The sequence below is a fragment of the Ostrea edulis genome, chromosome 3, assembly GCF_947568905.1.
Source record: "Ostrea edulis chromosome 3, xbOstEdul1.1, whole genome shotgun sequence".
NCBI classification, from domain to species: Eukaryota; Metazoa; Mollusca; class Bivalvia; order Ostreida; family Ostreidae; genus Ostrea; species Ostrea edulis.
This window is the reverse complement of record NC_079166.1, coordinates 47086988-47103150: the sequence shown is the minus strand read 5'-3', so window position 1 is coordinate 47103150 and position 16163 is coordinate 47086988. Positions and strand designations below refer to the sequence as shown.

The 16163-nt window shown below is 33.1% G+C and overlaps 2 protein-coding genes and 1 long non-coding RNA gene across 5 annotated transcripts in view; 1 reads left to right on the top strand and 2 right to left on the bottom strand.

Moving 5' to 3' along the window:
- Window positions 1-16163, bottom strand: part of LOC125677196 (platelet endothelial aggregation receptor 1-like) — a 351642-nt gene that overhangs the window by 52329 nt on the left and 283150 nt on the right. The gene's annotated exons all lie outside the window — the stretch shown is intronic.
- LOC125649582 (uncharacterized) overlaps window positions 1-16163 on the top strand; it is a 172572-nt gene that overhangs the window by 23070 nt on the left and 133339 nt on the right. The window lies entirely within an intron of this gene.
- On the bottom strand, window positions 613-8235 carry LOC130052589 (uncharacterized). Its single transcript, XR_008800935.1, has 4 exons — window positions 7713-8235; window positions 6319-6470; window positions 4121-4220; window positions 613-3874 (listed from the first exon to the last, which is right to left on the bottom strand). It is a non-coding gene; the product is annotated as an uncharacterized LOC130052589 (long non-coding RNA).

Genomic DNA, 16163 nt, shown 5'->3' with positions numbered 1-16163 from the left:
TTTGCTCACAAATTCTATTCGTAGGTGACGTAATGAGGCCTCGACGGGGAGTTTGATATTCAGTTAGTTAAGTTTTTCGCTCAAACCACATTATATATGGTACAATGAGGTACATTATATAAAAATACATTTGAGTACGAATAAGGTCAGAGTATATACAAATATACAATATACATGTAGTGAAAAATTTAAATATTTACAAAATATGTTAAGGGGGACAGGCTAACTCATAATATCTTATACTGGACACTGTGATTTTTAATCATAAAAAACTAATTTGGATATATATATATATATATATATATATATATATATATATATATATATATTAGATAATCTTGTAAATTGAAAAATATGCTTCAAGCGACTTTTACGAGTAAATTCAACCTATGTAAACAAAACTATGACACAAGTCTTTTTTACATACATGTAACAAAGAATTGTGAGCTTTGTATCTATCTTGTAACTCGAAAACTGACATTCAGGTTTTTTTTTTGCTGACCATTATAAATACCTTAATTGAGCATTGTAAACATTGGAGATGGGACAATATAATTTGAACATTTTCAACTCAAATCGTGCCCATGCCTCTTTAAAATAGGATAATAGGATGGGGGTAATTAAAAAATCTTAAGAACCATTGGACCAGCAAAAACAAAACTTATAGGAAAGCTTCTTTCAAGAGTGGAAATTCAGAGTTTAAATGAAGATATGTAGGGAAAAAATCTTCAAAGATCTGCAGGACCTTGATTAGTCATATTTTGACGACATGAGTACACAAATATTTTAATTTGTTCATGAAGAATGCACATTTCTTTGGAGACAGTTTTAAACTGTTGTTACTAACACAGTTAAATACTTTATGAAAGCCCTTTAATGTGGTTTTCAAATGTTTTCGAAAACATGATGAGACTTAAAATATAAATGAAGCAGATATTCAGATGTTAAGTCGTCTAGACAATTTTCCATTAACGTTTGGTATGATGCCAGAGCATTCGCAAGTCCAAAAGGTATTCTATTATCTTCCAGAAAATCCAAGTGGCCCAACTGTGAATGCAGTTCTTTGCTTATGATTTTCCCTAAATTCTACCTGGTGATAACCACTCTTCAAGTCTAAAACTGAGAAATATGCATTGCTTGCTAGGGAATCTAGAATGTCTTCAATGCAGGTTTAAATACATAAATATAAATTCTGATACTTAATAATGCACAAGAAGGATAACTCTTATCATGAAACATCTAAGTATTCTGAAAATACACGTTATTCCCCTTCATATTGATAATCTCCTGTCATTAAATGAATATTGGACACAGACTACCAATTATTTTGCTATACATTCCTTTATAACATAAAAATTAATAAAAAAAATTCCACCGCCTCAACTTACCTGAAACTTGGTACAGACTTCGAGCAATTCAAGTCCAAAAATATTTGTGAATCTCAGGAAAATCCACCGCACACAAGTCCTGTTATGACACCGCAAGTAACCCCTACCCTGCATATTTCCCTTTCCCTTTGAGAAGCAGGTAAACAATGGCCTATTTACACCCTTCCTACTACACACTTAAGAGCAGAATTTCCCATTATTAGAAGTTTTTAATTTTTTTCAGACCCTCTTCTTTCCATATATGCCCTATAATAACACAAATCCACCCCACATACATCCCCAAGAATTTTTAAGAAAAAACCTCTATTTATAAACAGGCACTACTTGCGTGGTCAATGAAATAGGGGTCAAATTAGTAGTCTGTAACCTATTACTCATCATGAATTGCACACAGGTACAGACATTATAAAAACACAAATAGTCATATGAATATCCTTGTAAAGCTGTTGCATTACATATTATGATAAAAACATAATGTGATTCAATCACCAGTTTGTGGAACAAGGTTCCTCTCCGAAAGTAACTAGAGCCAATAATTCTGTAGCTCTTTCATTTCAGTACTACAAACAATCTACAAAAGTACTGTACTAATTGAATCCACAGATATATATGATACATGTATGAAACCAATACATAGAATTTGATGATAAATAAAATGGTATGATTTGCACATGTATAACTGGAAATTACTAAAACTTCAATTTAACAGAAATGCTAAATTAGAGACTTTACACAAATAAAATTAATTAAAACAAGATGAACAAACTGTGTACTGTTAATATCATATTTCTTCCAATGTCTATCAGATACTTAAATTAATTTGACTAATGTCAAATTATGGTTAAGAAATGTTTTTTTTTTTTTTTAGAATAGTCCACGTAAGAATCATGCAGAAGGTGGCACACTGATAATCTTGGATTTTCATGAAACTTTCCATAACTCTTCATAATAATGATATATGAAGACGTGCAGAGTAAAAACATTGTGCATCAATGGTTGCTATGGAAATTAAAGCATTTGTGTTTCCATAGCAACCACTGTATTGGGTTTTGTAAACTGCAGAAATACATACTTCTTAAAATTTGTATAAAAATGAAAATAATAATTTTTCAAACATAATGATAATTTATTTATGCAAGGTAAAGGTTACTTCAATATAAAAATGTACAATACTAATGAAATACTATTATATGGTATCTGTAGAGGACTTTGGAATAGGCATTGTTTTAATATTTATCAATTTTCTGTAAATTCGACAATTTTAAGGTATTTTAAATACATATTACTTTAGTTATCCGAAAAGTGCCAAATTTTGATACATATTTTCTAAACAATCAATACTAAGTGTACTCAATATAAAAATCAAAAAGAGTCGGAAATGCACATAGTAACGGTTGCTAGGCAACTCTTTCAGACCCATTTCCAACACAATAAAACAAGAATATCTGCAATATATGCATTAAAATGATTATATTAACTGAAAATAAATACAAATCATCAGGGTTCACTTTAGTTTATTGACATTTCAGACCAATTGGAGAAATCAGACTTAAACCATATCACCATAGCAACTGATTTTCCTTAGCAACGCACATAAAATTTAAAGTTGTATGATTAAATTGCACTGGAATGAGAACCTAATGCAAATATACCAATATGTGATTTTCTACTGATATGTTGAATCCAATGAGGACATCAGATTTAACTATATCACCATAGCAACCAATTTTCCCTAGCAACAAGCAAAAATTTCAAACTGTACAATTCCAATTGCCTTCAAATGAGAATATAATACAAATATATCAACATGTAATTATTTACTGACATGTCGGACCCATGAAAGACAATATGTTTACACATATCACCATAGCAACCACTTTCCCTTACAACACTTAAAATATTTATTTGTACAATGCCATTGCACTGAAACGAGTATACAATTGAAAAATATCACCGTATGAATCATGATTCTCTACTGATATGCCATACCCATTGTCTTCAATGAATTTAATTATATCACCATATAATTCTCTCTCTCTCTCTCTCTCTCTCTCTCTCTCTATATATATATATATATATATATATTCTGCATCTTTGTAATTATTCTACATTCATGCTTGAGTGAGTTTCTCTTTATGTACAATTTTGCTGCAAGTAAATTTTTCTGGTACTTCTCGAACTATGAAATATTGTCATTATCTGGTTTATAGGCCTCCATGCTTCTCAGAATTCCTATGAGGATTTCAAACCATGCAGTTCCATCTGCAGCCAGATTGTGAAGTCTTTTTAAGCTTGTGATGCAGGACAAGTAGTTAAAATCCTAAATAGCATGGCCTTTGAAAGAGGATGAAATAAGTTTCTTCACAACAGGACTGGTAAATTCATATATGTACAATGGTTGAATGGCAGGCAGTCCCAATTTCTTGTCGAAAGGTTATAAGTTGTCTACTGTGAAGGTGCATTTCTTTTGTACTCAATGATGTTACCTGAAAATAGTTTTGTTGGATCAGAGACATTGTTTTTTAAAAAAAAATTGCACAACGTCAAAAACACCTATGCATTGAAACAAATATTTTCCATAAATGTATGTCAGTTGCTATTAAAAATTTATTTTACATTGGGTAATCATGGGATGTATTTTTTCAGAGTGCAGTGTGAGTCATTTCAATGAATGTTAATCATATTCATTGGATGAAGACATACTTTGGCATTGTTGATAATTTATTGTGTACCTGATAAAAAAGCAGGATTTAAAGAAGTCTAGTGCATGCTCCAATTTTTCTTTATCCATCTTCCAACAAATACGCTTCCCCTTTTCCTGAAGTACAACACCTATTTTGAAGAAGAAGAAAATATATAACATATTTCAAAATCAATTACAACTCATCATTTGTTGTCAAACAAAGGGGTCTAAAGACATTGAACAATATTTCTAATATCATGATTGATTCGAACTTTGTATTTGATTTTGTGGCCTCAAATACCAACAAGAGGCTCATGGGTTGCATTGCTCACCCGAGTCATCTTGACCCTGCTGTGGTGATTTTAAAAAGATTTGTTTCCAATCTTTATTCCCATGAAAAATTTTAACCCTATATTGCGACCCAAATCTAGCCCAAAAAGTTGTGATACAGCCTACTTGAATTCACACATGGGGATGCCTCAAAACCAATATGACTAACACGATCTTGCTGTTATTGAGAAAACATCTTTTTTAAAGATCTTCTTTCAAGCATATATGTCCTATAAATGTAAATTATGATTCATTGAGTAACCATAAACCAACGATTCATTTTACTGAGGGAAAACACTTCAAATGAACTTAGGAATGTTGGTATTATGATATGATTTAGTGTGGCTCTGTGACACCTACACCGTCTTAAACATTTGTTTCAACCAATTTTCTGAATAGTCTAATATAAATCTCCAATTGTGTTTCACCCCTACCCTTAGGGCCCAGAATTGAACATACAAAAATTTGAAAACCTGTTCATGCATGCATATTGATATGGCTAGCCTAATCATGGTCACCTGTTATTGAAATGAATATTTTTAAAGATGTTCCATACATATACCCAAATGAAACTTAGATCAATTATTGTGCCATACCCTACTTTCTAGGACCACAATTTGAACAAACTTAAATTGTGCAATATCTATGAGTTTAACCCCACTACTGGTAGTACCTGTTTTTTATGAAGATTTATTTAAAAAAAATTCCAGTATACTTTGATCCCCTATGGTGATTGAATCTACACTATGTTAAGGAAGCTTTCATGTAAATTTTAACTTTTCTGGCCCAGTGTTTTTGAGAAGATTTAAAAAAAAAAAAAAAAGAACCTCCCACCAGACCTGGGGTAATGGTAATGTGTAATGGTAATGCATTGTCATCATTACATTTTTTAAAGTAATGGGGTGTAATGTGTAATGCACCCATTTTTGAATTACAAGTAATTGTAATGTAATGCATTACTTTCATAAAAATGCCAGTAATGACCATTATTTTCCAATCACATTTGAATTACATATCATTTCTTATTTCATGAAATAATCTAAGTTTTTCTTTTCAATGAAAGTGATTAATAATTCTTAAAACATAATACATTAAAAATACATTCTTTAAAATAAAGACAATTTTTTTTTAATGTGTTCATTCAATTGTCATTTATGAATAATTCAATTGAATTTTTAATGGAAATTTTTAATAAAAAGTTATGAAATCAATTGAAGGACTTTAGGTAAATATTTTAAATTTCATCTAAGTGATATGAAATCAGATATGAGATAATTTAATGTATTACATTTTAAAGTAATTGACCCCAAGTCTGCCTCCCACTATCTATGCCTTTTGTTGATTACTGTGGACATTAGCTTTCATGGGGATTCAATTTACACAAATTGTGGGGTACCTTTATCCCTCAACTTTCAAATCACATTGAAATACACAATTTATAAAATGGTTCAATCTACAGAAACCATATTCATGATATTAGATCCCAACTAAAAATCTAGATAATCCACAAATTGGAATGATTCCATATTTGATTATCTCCCCTTTGAAGGGCGCATGAACCTTCATTTAATTTGAACAAGCTTGAATCCCCTTTTCTCAAGGATGATTTTTGCTAGATTGACTGACAATGGCTCAGTGGTTGTAGAAAAGATAAATTTTGAAAAGTCTACAAGCAGACCAACTAAAATGTTCAACTCAGGTGAGGTAAATAGGATAATCTGCTCTGTGGTGTATCAGTATGCCAAGTTTGTTGTCAACCAAGCAATTGGCATGACTGACGGGTGCAAACTTTCATATTCAGGACAATATAACAACCTGAACAATACATATATTACATGTAAACATATGCATGTGTATATTTACAATAACAACGGTTTTTCATTTTCATACATACAAAGCAGATATCATGATGTATACCTTTAATATTGCTACATGACTAAAATGCATGTATTCAAGTCTGACCCATTCAAGTTCTAATTCTAGGAATCATGTCCATAATCTGTTGTTTGTTGTATGGCAAGCAAATCATGGAATCTTCTTGGAATTTCAGTGAACAGATTCCTTGTATACTGGAATTTAAGTAAATATATTTCATTCAATGAAGCTGAAGTACCAACTATCAATTTGTGGTGATGGCAATGATCTTGATACCTGCAGAGGTGTCAATAATTCAATTTTCAATCAAGTTCACAAGTTACCAAATTATGTACATGATGTAAACAACAAGTATAACAGACATTATAATTACAGAAAAATTGTGATCAGGTAAGCTATACAGACTTTTGGTTTAAATCATTACATCCGATACATTTTTGCTGATAAGAAATATTCATTTAATTAAAAATTATGTTTGAAATTGTTCATCTCATGCAAAATAAAATAAAATAGATTCTTGAGGTCTTCATATTTGATGTGATAAAAATTAGCTAATGAAGAGCACTTTTAATATGTATTTTCAACTATGTGGGTTGTGATTGGATTTTAAAATATGTATCTATACTGGTTATAAGAAAATTTAAAGGATTTCGATGTGGAATCAGTTGTCACAAATAGTGTTTCCTATTTTAATTATTATTCCATGGCTACGAAAATCAACAAAAATCATTAATTTTGAATTCCCACTGCGATGACATCATGATTAACAACTATGTGGAATCAACATTTGTACTTTTCTCAAAAATCAGATACAAAAAGGACTCATGAAAATTCATGGGACTTGTGAATTTTCATGGGATTGAAGCTGCTCATAAACCATGAGTCTGGGGCTTATCTTTAAAAAGCCCTAGAAACAACCCTGATGTGTTATGAAATTTGAACCTGTGGTACATGTGTTAGATTAGAGTGGTGAGGATCAAGATACACCAACATATCACCATATGGCATATGTCATTGAGTTGTCTAAACAATGTGTAACTGTTGACCCACCAGGTTCAGTAATCATGGGGTGGGGGTGGGGGTGGGGTTGATGAATCATTCATTGAGATAACATGAAAAAAGAGCAATGATTCATTAGTTTCATTTTAGCTTATGTGTTTTGATTTTAGCCTGTGGAAGAAAAAGTTACTTTCAACCACTGGTTGGCAGAGGGAAAACAGAAGTGTTTCTAAATTGGCCTACATTTTAAAGTATAATATTTTTACATAGTTTTCACCCCCCCCCCCCCCCCCCCCCCCCACACACACACACACACACTAATATTCATTAGTCGACAGATTATTTATGGTTCAAAGCAAAAGAATGATTAAAATAAAGTATGGTGAAATTAGCTTAAGTAACCAATACACATTTATGATTTATTCATATAAACTTACCTGCACCGCCACCCATACTGGCCATAGCCAGTTAAGCATTTTTCCACAAGCATGTTGCTCATCCCGAATGTTAATGATATATGCCCATATCCGGTTCGTATATCCAATACAACTGACCGAGTGATCTGGGAGAACACATGTAGTATTTCTCATCCACTCCAAAGAACTCTGATGATATGAAACAACCGAAAAATTCCAACGTGTGATTGTGAAAATAGACACAGGCGCAGGCGGGCCTTGCGTCATAGATTTCCCGCAATGTGATTTGTTTAAGGAGCATAAATATCTAGCTACCGATTTCTTATAGTCATTCACATAAACTGTCTTTGAAACCTCTTCACATGGAGTATTTGTCCATAAAGAAATGCTACAAAACGGCATCGTCTGTCTTCAAACCGCCAACTCGTATGACATATTGTCATGTTTCCCCAAACAATCGTATCTTTAACACTAAAGAGTTAGCAAAGGGAGATAATAAAATCGTCAATCTGCTAGATCGTACGTAGTTTTTGAAAATCTGTAACTAATTTGTAAACATGTTTCCAAATGATGTTTGTAATTATTTTTACTGTCCATACTATTGACTTTATGTATCTATTAATCTTTAATGACAGAGTGTCCGATAATTAATTTGTATGACCATTTTCATTAGTGCTCTTTATAAAGAAAACAACGGGAAAATATTTTTGAAACCGAATATTCTTTCAGCCGATTAAAAATATAAGAAGGATCCAAGGTGAAATTTTTTATTGGATCAAATACAAAACATGATTTTCTTCAAAATTAGCCATTTTTCAAGAGATTTTAAATTTATAGCTGTGCCACTTATTTTTCATTCTGCATGATTCTTACGTGGACTGAAGTCCAACTTTGGTATAGACAAAGACTAGGGGCTTTGATTGAATGATTGATTGTTTTACGTCGTCGAGAATTTTTTTTACTAATATCAAAAGACGTCACCAGCTGTAGGTGAAGTACCACAAATTTTGATTCACAGTACATTATATCGAATAGCCCTCGTAAATGCCTTTGACTCAAAACAATGATGAGTAAACAAAAAAAAACAAAAAAAAAAAAAAAAAAAAAAAAAAACAAACAAACCAAGAGGCCCATGGGCCACATTGTTCACATTAAAACACATTGGCCTACTGTGGTTTTTGCAATCTTTATTCCCATGAAAAAAATTGGACCCTATATTGTGGTTCCAATGTAAGGTCTTTCCATGGGAATCTGTATACATCACATGAAATCCTTACCTTAAACAGTTCAGAGGATATTGCCTACGTTAACTTTTCTTAAAAGTCAGTCAAAATCCAAGATCAAGGTTACGTCAAAATCTTTGATACAAAAAAGAAAGGTCTTGTCACAAGGAATGCATATATGAGAAAGAAATATTTCAGAAACATGTATGCCCCTCTTGGTGCAAAATTGAAAAGGGTTATACACATGTATCCTTTAATTGATATGGTCAATATATCTACAGGAAATTTTAAAACATTCTTTCCAATATTCAGAGGACCAAACAAAATCATATTAATACACAAACATTCCCAAGTTCTGTGTACTGAATTGCAACTTTGTTGATTTTGTTTTATCGTCTTCAAATTATGTACCCAGAGTAAGGAGTGCAGGGGATAGAAAATAGGGATCAAATTTGTATGTAAAAATCAGCTTTTCTGGCTCAGTGGTTTTTGAGAAGAAGATTTTAAAGATTTTTCCTGTATATTTGCATGTAAAACTTTGATCCCCTATTGGGGTCCTATCCAACCCCCGAGGCCCATGATATGAACAACCTTGAATCTGCATTATGTCAGGAAGCTTTCATGTAAATCTCAGCTTTTCTGGCTTAGTGGTTCTTGAGAAGAAGATTTTTAAAGTTTTTCCCTATATATTTGTATGTAAAACTTTGATCCCCTATTGGGGCCCCATCCAACCCCCGGGGCCCATGCTATGAACAAACTTGAATCTGCACTATGTCAGAAAGTTTTCATGTAAAAATCAGCTTTTCTGGCTTAGTGGTTCTTGAGAAGAAGATTTTTAAAGATTTTTCCTATATATTTGTATGTAAAACTTTGATCCCCTATTGTGGCCCCATCCAACCCCAGGGGCCCATGCTTTGAACAAACTTGAATCTGCATTATGTCAGGAAGCTTTCATGTAAATCTCAGCTTTTCTGGCTTAGTGGTTCTTGAGAAGAAGATTTTTAAAGTTTTTCTCTATATATTTGTATGTAAAACGTTGATCCCCTATTGTGGCCCCATCCTACCACCGGGGGCCATGATTTGAACAAACTTGAATCTGCACTATGTCAGAAAGTTTACATGTAAAAATCAGTTTTTCTGGCTCAGTGGTTCTTGAGAAGAAGATTTTTAAATGACCCCACCCTATTTTTGCAATTTTGTGATTATCTCCCCTTTGAAAGAGACATGGCCCTTCATTTGAACAAACTTGAATTCCCTTCACCCAAGGATGCTTTTGGCCATGTTTGGTTGAAATTGGCCCAGTGGTTCTGGAGAAGTCAAAAATGTGAAAAGTTTAACAGACAGATGGACAGACAGACGACGGACAAAAAGCGATCAGAAAAGCTCACTTGAGCTTTCAGCTCAGGTGAGCTAAAAACTGGAGACCAATTAATAACTTTCTTAAATACTGTTTACAAAATAGGATCAGAATGTATAGCAAATCGAATAAAACATATTCTACAAAAATCAATACCGGGTAAATGGGGATCAAACAGGATTTATACCAGGCAGAAATATTGCAGAAAATACTAGACTGATTTATGATATAATGAACTATGCTCAAGTAAAAAAAACATTCCAGGTCTAATTCTACTCATAGACTTAGAAAAAGCTATTGATACGGTGTCTTGGGATTATTTAATTCGTGTTATTAAACTATTCAATTTTGGTGAATCTATCATCAACTGGATTAAAATTTTTCCTAACGATATCACAACAATAAATCAGGGTGGAAATCTATCTAGATGGTTTAAAAATGGACGCGGCTGGAGACAAGGGGTCCCTATCTCTCCCCATTTGTTTCTATTGTGTGCAGAAATATTAGCAATAATAAAGTTAAGGGGTAATAATAAAATCAATGGTATAAGAATTGGAAATATAACGCATCTGTTGAGTCCCTATATGTCCGCCTGCACAATATGTCCGCCTTCGCTATATGTCCGCCCAATTTTGAACCAAACTGTCCTTATATGTCCACCTGCACAATATGCCCGCCCAATATTTTTTCAAAGTGTCACAATATGTCCGCCTGATTTTTGAACGAACTATTACAAAAAGTCCAACTATATTAGAATTTGATTTCTATATAACGTCGTTGAAAAAGACATAATATTTCGAATTCCATCTGTACAAAAGACATAATTCGACATTTATATAGTAGGGAAGCCTGTTGAGGCCATTACATAGAAAGAACATTATTTTATTGCGTTTAATAGCAAAACGCAAAAGTGAATAAAGGCAATGATTATTGCTTTTAAACGCAATCTTTTGCGTTTAGACTAAATAATCATTGTGTTTAATCGCTAAAGCACTTGCGAGAGACCTTTAAGGACAAAGAGGACTTGAGGCGGTACCTATCTGTTGAGATGACAGAAAGTGATAGCTCTGTGAAAAGTTACTTTGGGCTGCCATCTGTACGGGTACCTGTAAAGTGCGAAACGAAATCTACCGAAACGAAACGAAATCTACCGAAACGAAATCTACCGAAACGAAACGAAACCCACCGAAACGAAACGAAACCTACCGAAACGAAACGAAACCCACCGAAACGAAACGAAACCTACCGAAACGAAACATATTGTATGATCGAACTCTTTAAATTATAATAATTGAAAATGGTATCTAAGGCCCCTGTTAAAGTTTACACATATAAATAAAATTCGCCTCCCCTTTGATGTAGGCTTTCGGCTTGACTGATACAAAGTTTTAAGAGTTGGAAAGGGGGGGGGGGTGTTAAGCACAAAGTACATAAATACCATGTGCAATTAGCTTCGGATCCATAAATTTCAGAACGGAAGGTTACAGTCTCACAGGTCAGAGGTCTGGGGAAACACACTAAACGAGGGATGGAGTCGTCGGCGTTGAATCCGATTTTGGGCCGGCATAAATACATGTTTCAGTATTTTTTGATCTAAAGACAAATATATGTATACATGTGGATATTGTGTATTTGTATGTAGTATATCAAACGGTGGATTCTGAATATGTCCTTCCGTTCTCTTTGTGATTTCTGCTTAAAATCCCCTTGTTCATAAGCCTTTTCAGTTTACAAAATGCCGACCTCCTCTTAATATTATTGCATTAAAAAAAATCCGTTTTCCGTCCCGTTTTCAATTCCCCGTCTTAGCAACATCCCAAATGTATAGAGTTTTTCCATTATTGAAAGTACTCGCACCTCAGCAGTTAGAGATAAAATAAGAGGTTAAAAGCTCTTCCTGCTTTCAATTTTCTCAGACACCAGCTTCTTCAAACAATGTATCTATGCCCAAAGGCGGATTCAACGTCGGCGACCCCACCCCTCGTATAGTGTGTTTCCCCAGATCTCTGAGACTGTAACCCTCGGTTCTGAAATGTATGAATCCGAAACTAATTGTACATGGCATTTAATCAACTACGGATATGTACTTTGTGCTTACTCCCCCCTTTCCAACTTTTAAAACTTTGTAACAGTCAAGCCGAAAGCCTACATCAAAGGGGAGGCGAATTTTATTTATAAGTGGTAACTTTCACAGGGGCCTAAGATACCATTTTTAATTATTATAATTAAAAGAGTTCGGTTATACAATCTGTTTCGTTTCGTTTCGGTAGGTTTCGTTTCGTTAGATTTCGTTTCGTTTCGTTAGATTTCGTTTCGTTTCGTTAGATTTCGTTTCGAACTTTACAGGTACCCCATCTGTACTGACCCTTTTTGGAATCTTTGGTATTATAGATTTAAATTATGCAATGTATTTACTTTATGCAATGTATGTATTATATACATACTTAAGCCAAAAAAAATATATGTTGGTTTCCACTTTCACCTCCAAATTTTTAAAGGTCGGTAGGTACATGTAGGTAGTGGTAGTTTTTATTTTTATTTTATAGGTTGAATTATTATATGATGAATCAAAACATTTCTTCCACTGTACTGTAAACAAAAACTGTTTCTGTGTTTTGGAATATGTCTAGTACATGTATTAGTGCATAATTAATAACTTAATATGTCAATAAATATACTCTTGTTGTAGTGAAGACATTTCCAAAATCTGTGAGAATGAGAAAAAAGTGTTACGGTCAGCAGAACTTTTTAGGGTCGGTCGGGAAAGTGGAAACCAACATGTATTTTTTTTTTTTGCCTTATAATAGACATGATAGATAAAACAAAATTACACATGTGTGGTAGTATTGGATTTTTTAGTATGCTTTTATTCTAACCACAAAATTCACCAAAATGAATTAATTTGAATATATTTGCATTACTCTTCCTGTTATACATGCACATAGAACTACATTTATAAACAAGAGGCCCACAGGCCTTGTTGGTCACCTGTCCTGAGTATCAGTTAAAAGTATCACTAGCCCCAAGGGCTATGAAATCTAGAAAAAATTCATATTCTGAATATCTAAGCTAAATTCTAAGGATCCAGGGAAGCAGGAGTCCTGATATACACAACTTATGTCCCAAAGTTGCTTCATACCAAATTTGAAAAGAATTAGAATGGTAGATGTCAAGAAGTTAAAATGTACAACTGTTAACGCACGACGACAGACACAGATCTATGCAATAGGTCACCTAACAACAACAACTACAAATTAGAATTTTAATCAAACTTAAAAAGTAATAGAAAAGGATACTATGTCACATATGAATAAATGTTTTCTATCTGTTTCACTTTAACAGCTATACTTGACAAAACAATACCTACATTGATGTATTGGAAGGGTGGGTCTGAAGCAAAGAATGCTAGAGCTAAGAATCCTTACAAGAAGTCTGGACCAAATAGGAAGCTGACTCGTTTTCATGAGTTTCTTGTCACACTTTTACGACTACGCCTGGCTTTACCTACATTTGTTGTTGCTGATAGCTTTGGTATTTCATGTACAAGGGTGTCACAAATTTTTACAACATGGGTTAATTACATGAATAATGTATTTTCACCACTTTTGAAAAGACCAAATTCCAAATTAACTTTTCCCAAAACAGCCTGTATCATTGATTATACTGAGTTCTTTATTGAAAGGCCATCTACACCAACAGCTCAGATAAGAACATTTAGTTCTTATAAGCAGAAAAACACATTTAAAGCTTTAGTTGCTATAACTCCCTCTGGTTCTTTTATGTTTCTTTCAAATCTTTGGGGAGGCAATGTTTCTGACAGGTACATAACTGAACATAGTGGATTTTTAGATATATTAAAGCCTGGTGATGAAGTGATGGCAGATAGGGGTATTTTAATAAAAGACATTTTGTTAGAGAGAAGAGGTACATTGAATATACCACCATTTACCAAAAAGTGCTCGTGGGGAAAAGGTAAACATCTTACTGCAAGTGATGTTTTGAAAACAAAAAAAAATTACAAAACTGAAAAATCATGTTGAAAGGGCAATAGGCAGATTGAAGAACTACAAAATACTATCACACACTATGCCTTTAAAAATCAAACCTTTGTGTAATCAAATTTTGAGAGTGTGTGCATTCTTAAGTAATTGTCAACAACCTTTAGTGAAATAAGATGTATACGAATACATGCATAGATGAAATGCCTGTGTCAGCAGTTGAATAATGTAACAACTGTACACGTATATGTCTTATATTCTTTGTGCAATGAAATTCCACTTAGAATTTTTTTTTTTTTTTTTACATAAAGTCACTATCAGCCATAAAGCACAAGTGTACAGGAAGTCTATGATGCATATAAGCAATGATTTTTGAACAGTTTGTTTTACACAAAGTTGTATATCATATCTAACATAGAACAAACTTTCTTATGACCATATCATAATTCTGTAAAACACCTTCCAGTGGCTACAAGTCCATTATTACTTTTGGTTTAACAAAACAGTAATCACATACTTCTCAAAAAATCTGTTACATTTTTGCACAATTTCTGAATACATTTCAGGATCAAATGTTATTCTGTCAATGACAATACCCCTCCTTGTGAAAAACAAATTCACACCATAGAAACTTGCATATGCCCATTTGGCCCTGAATTTGAATATACCATGGAGATGTTTGTTTCAATCTTACAGCATTGTTTTCATCAAGGTAGAGATAATGATCATCTTTACAAGCTTCTGAAGGTTCAACATTTTGATATGTAAAGCTGCATTTGATTTCTATAAGACCCACTCCACAGCATTTGCATGTAGCTTTACCATCTGGTGAAGCTCCCATAAAAGGATAACGGTCACATACATACAACCTGCATGTATCTACTTTTAAATTTCTGTGTAATTTCTTGCATAAATCAATGTACTGTTGCCTAGCCACAGGTTCAAATTTCTTCCCAAATGCAATTGAAGGTATCATATACCCATCACCAGAGTTGCCAAGTAGGTTTTTCAAAATGTAATTTTCGGGATTGTCAGTAAATTTGAAATGCATGACAGGTGGAAAAAATGATGCAGTAATTCTTCCACATCGATGCTCAAACCAAGCAGTGTTATCAGATTGACCTTGTGTATTTTTTTCTATTTCTACTAGAACATCTGATGTGTAAATATTTCTTAAATGATCCAAGACAGACCTATTTGATGACCTAGCCAGCATGGCATTTTTAAGTGTAGGAACATTCAATTCATCCTCAGGTGAGCTGTCATCTCTTGGGGGGTCTAAGACTTGTAATAATAAGGAATGAGTAGATTTGAATAACTTGTATACATCTTTTTCAACATCTCTGCTATTGATCTCACCACAAGGAGAGTAATTTTTACTAGTGGGTGTTATTTTTTTCTCTGTGGTGTTGTCCCTCTGCAGATCAATGCAGTCTTATTTCCATTGGCTCTGATGTTTTCTTGGGCTTGTCCCAGATACACACAGTGTCGGTGCATGCTTCTGAATAACGATCTTTGTGTCTGTTGTCGAAACTTACCAAAGAAAACAACAAGGCGATGCAATGTTTACATGTTCCATTGCCACTGAAAAATAAAATGCATTTGATTGTTGTTATCATATGCGTGTACCATTGTATTGATGTTAATGTAAAATTTTGTTTACTAACTGAATTTTTTTTTATCAATGGTAAATAATCTTGATAAAATACTTGAAATGTATTTTCATAGAATACAAGTATATGATTTTGAATATCTCTACCATAAATATACACTTATTATAAATCATGACAAGTACTTTATTATCATTTATTAGTAACTGAATTGGATGATCAAAATTTATGAAATGGAGATGAATGAAAAACATACCAAATTCATGCCAGATGAATGTTGGTTG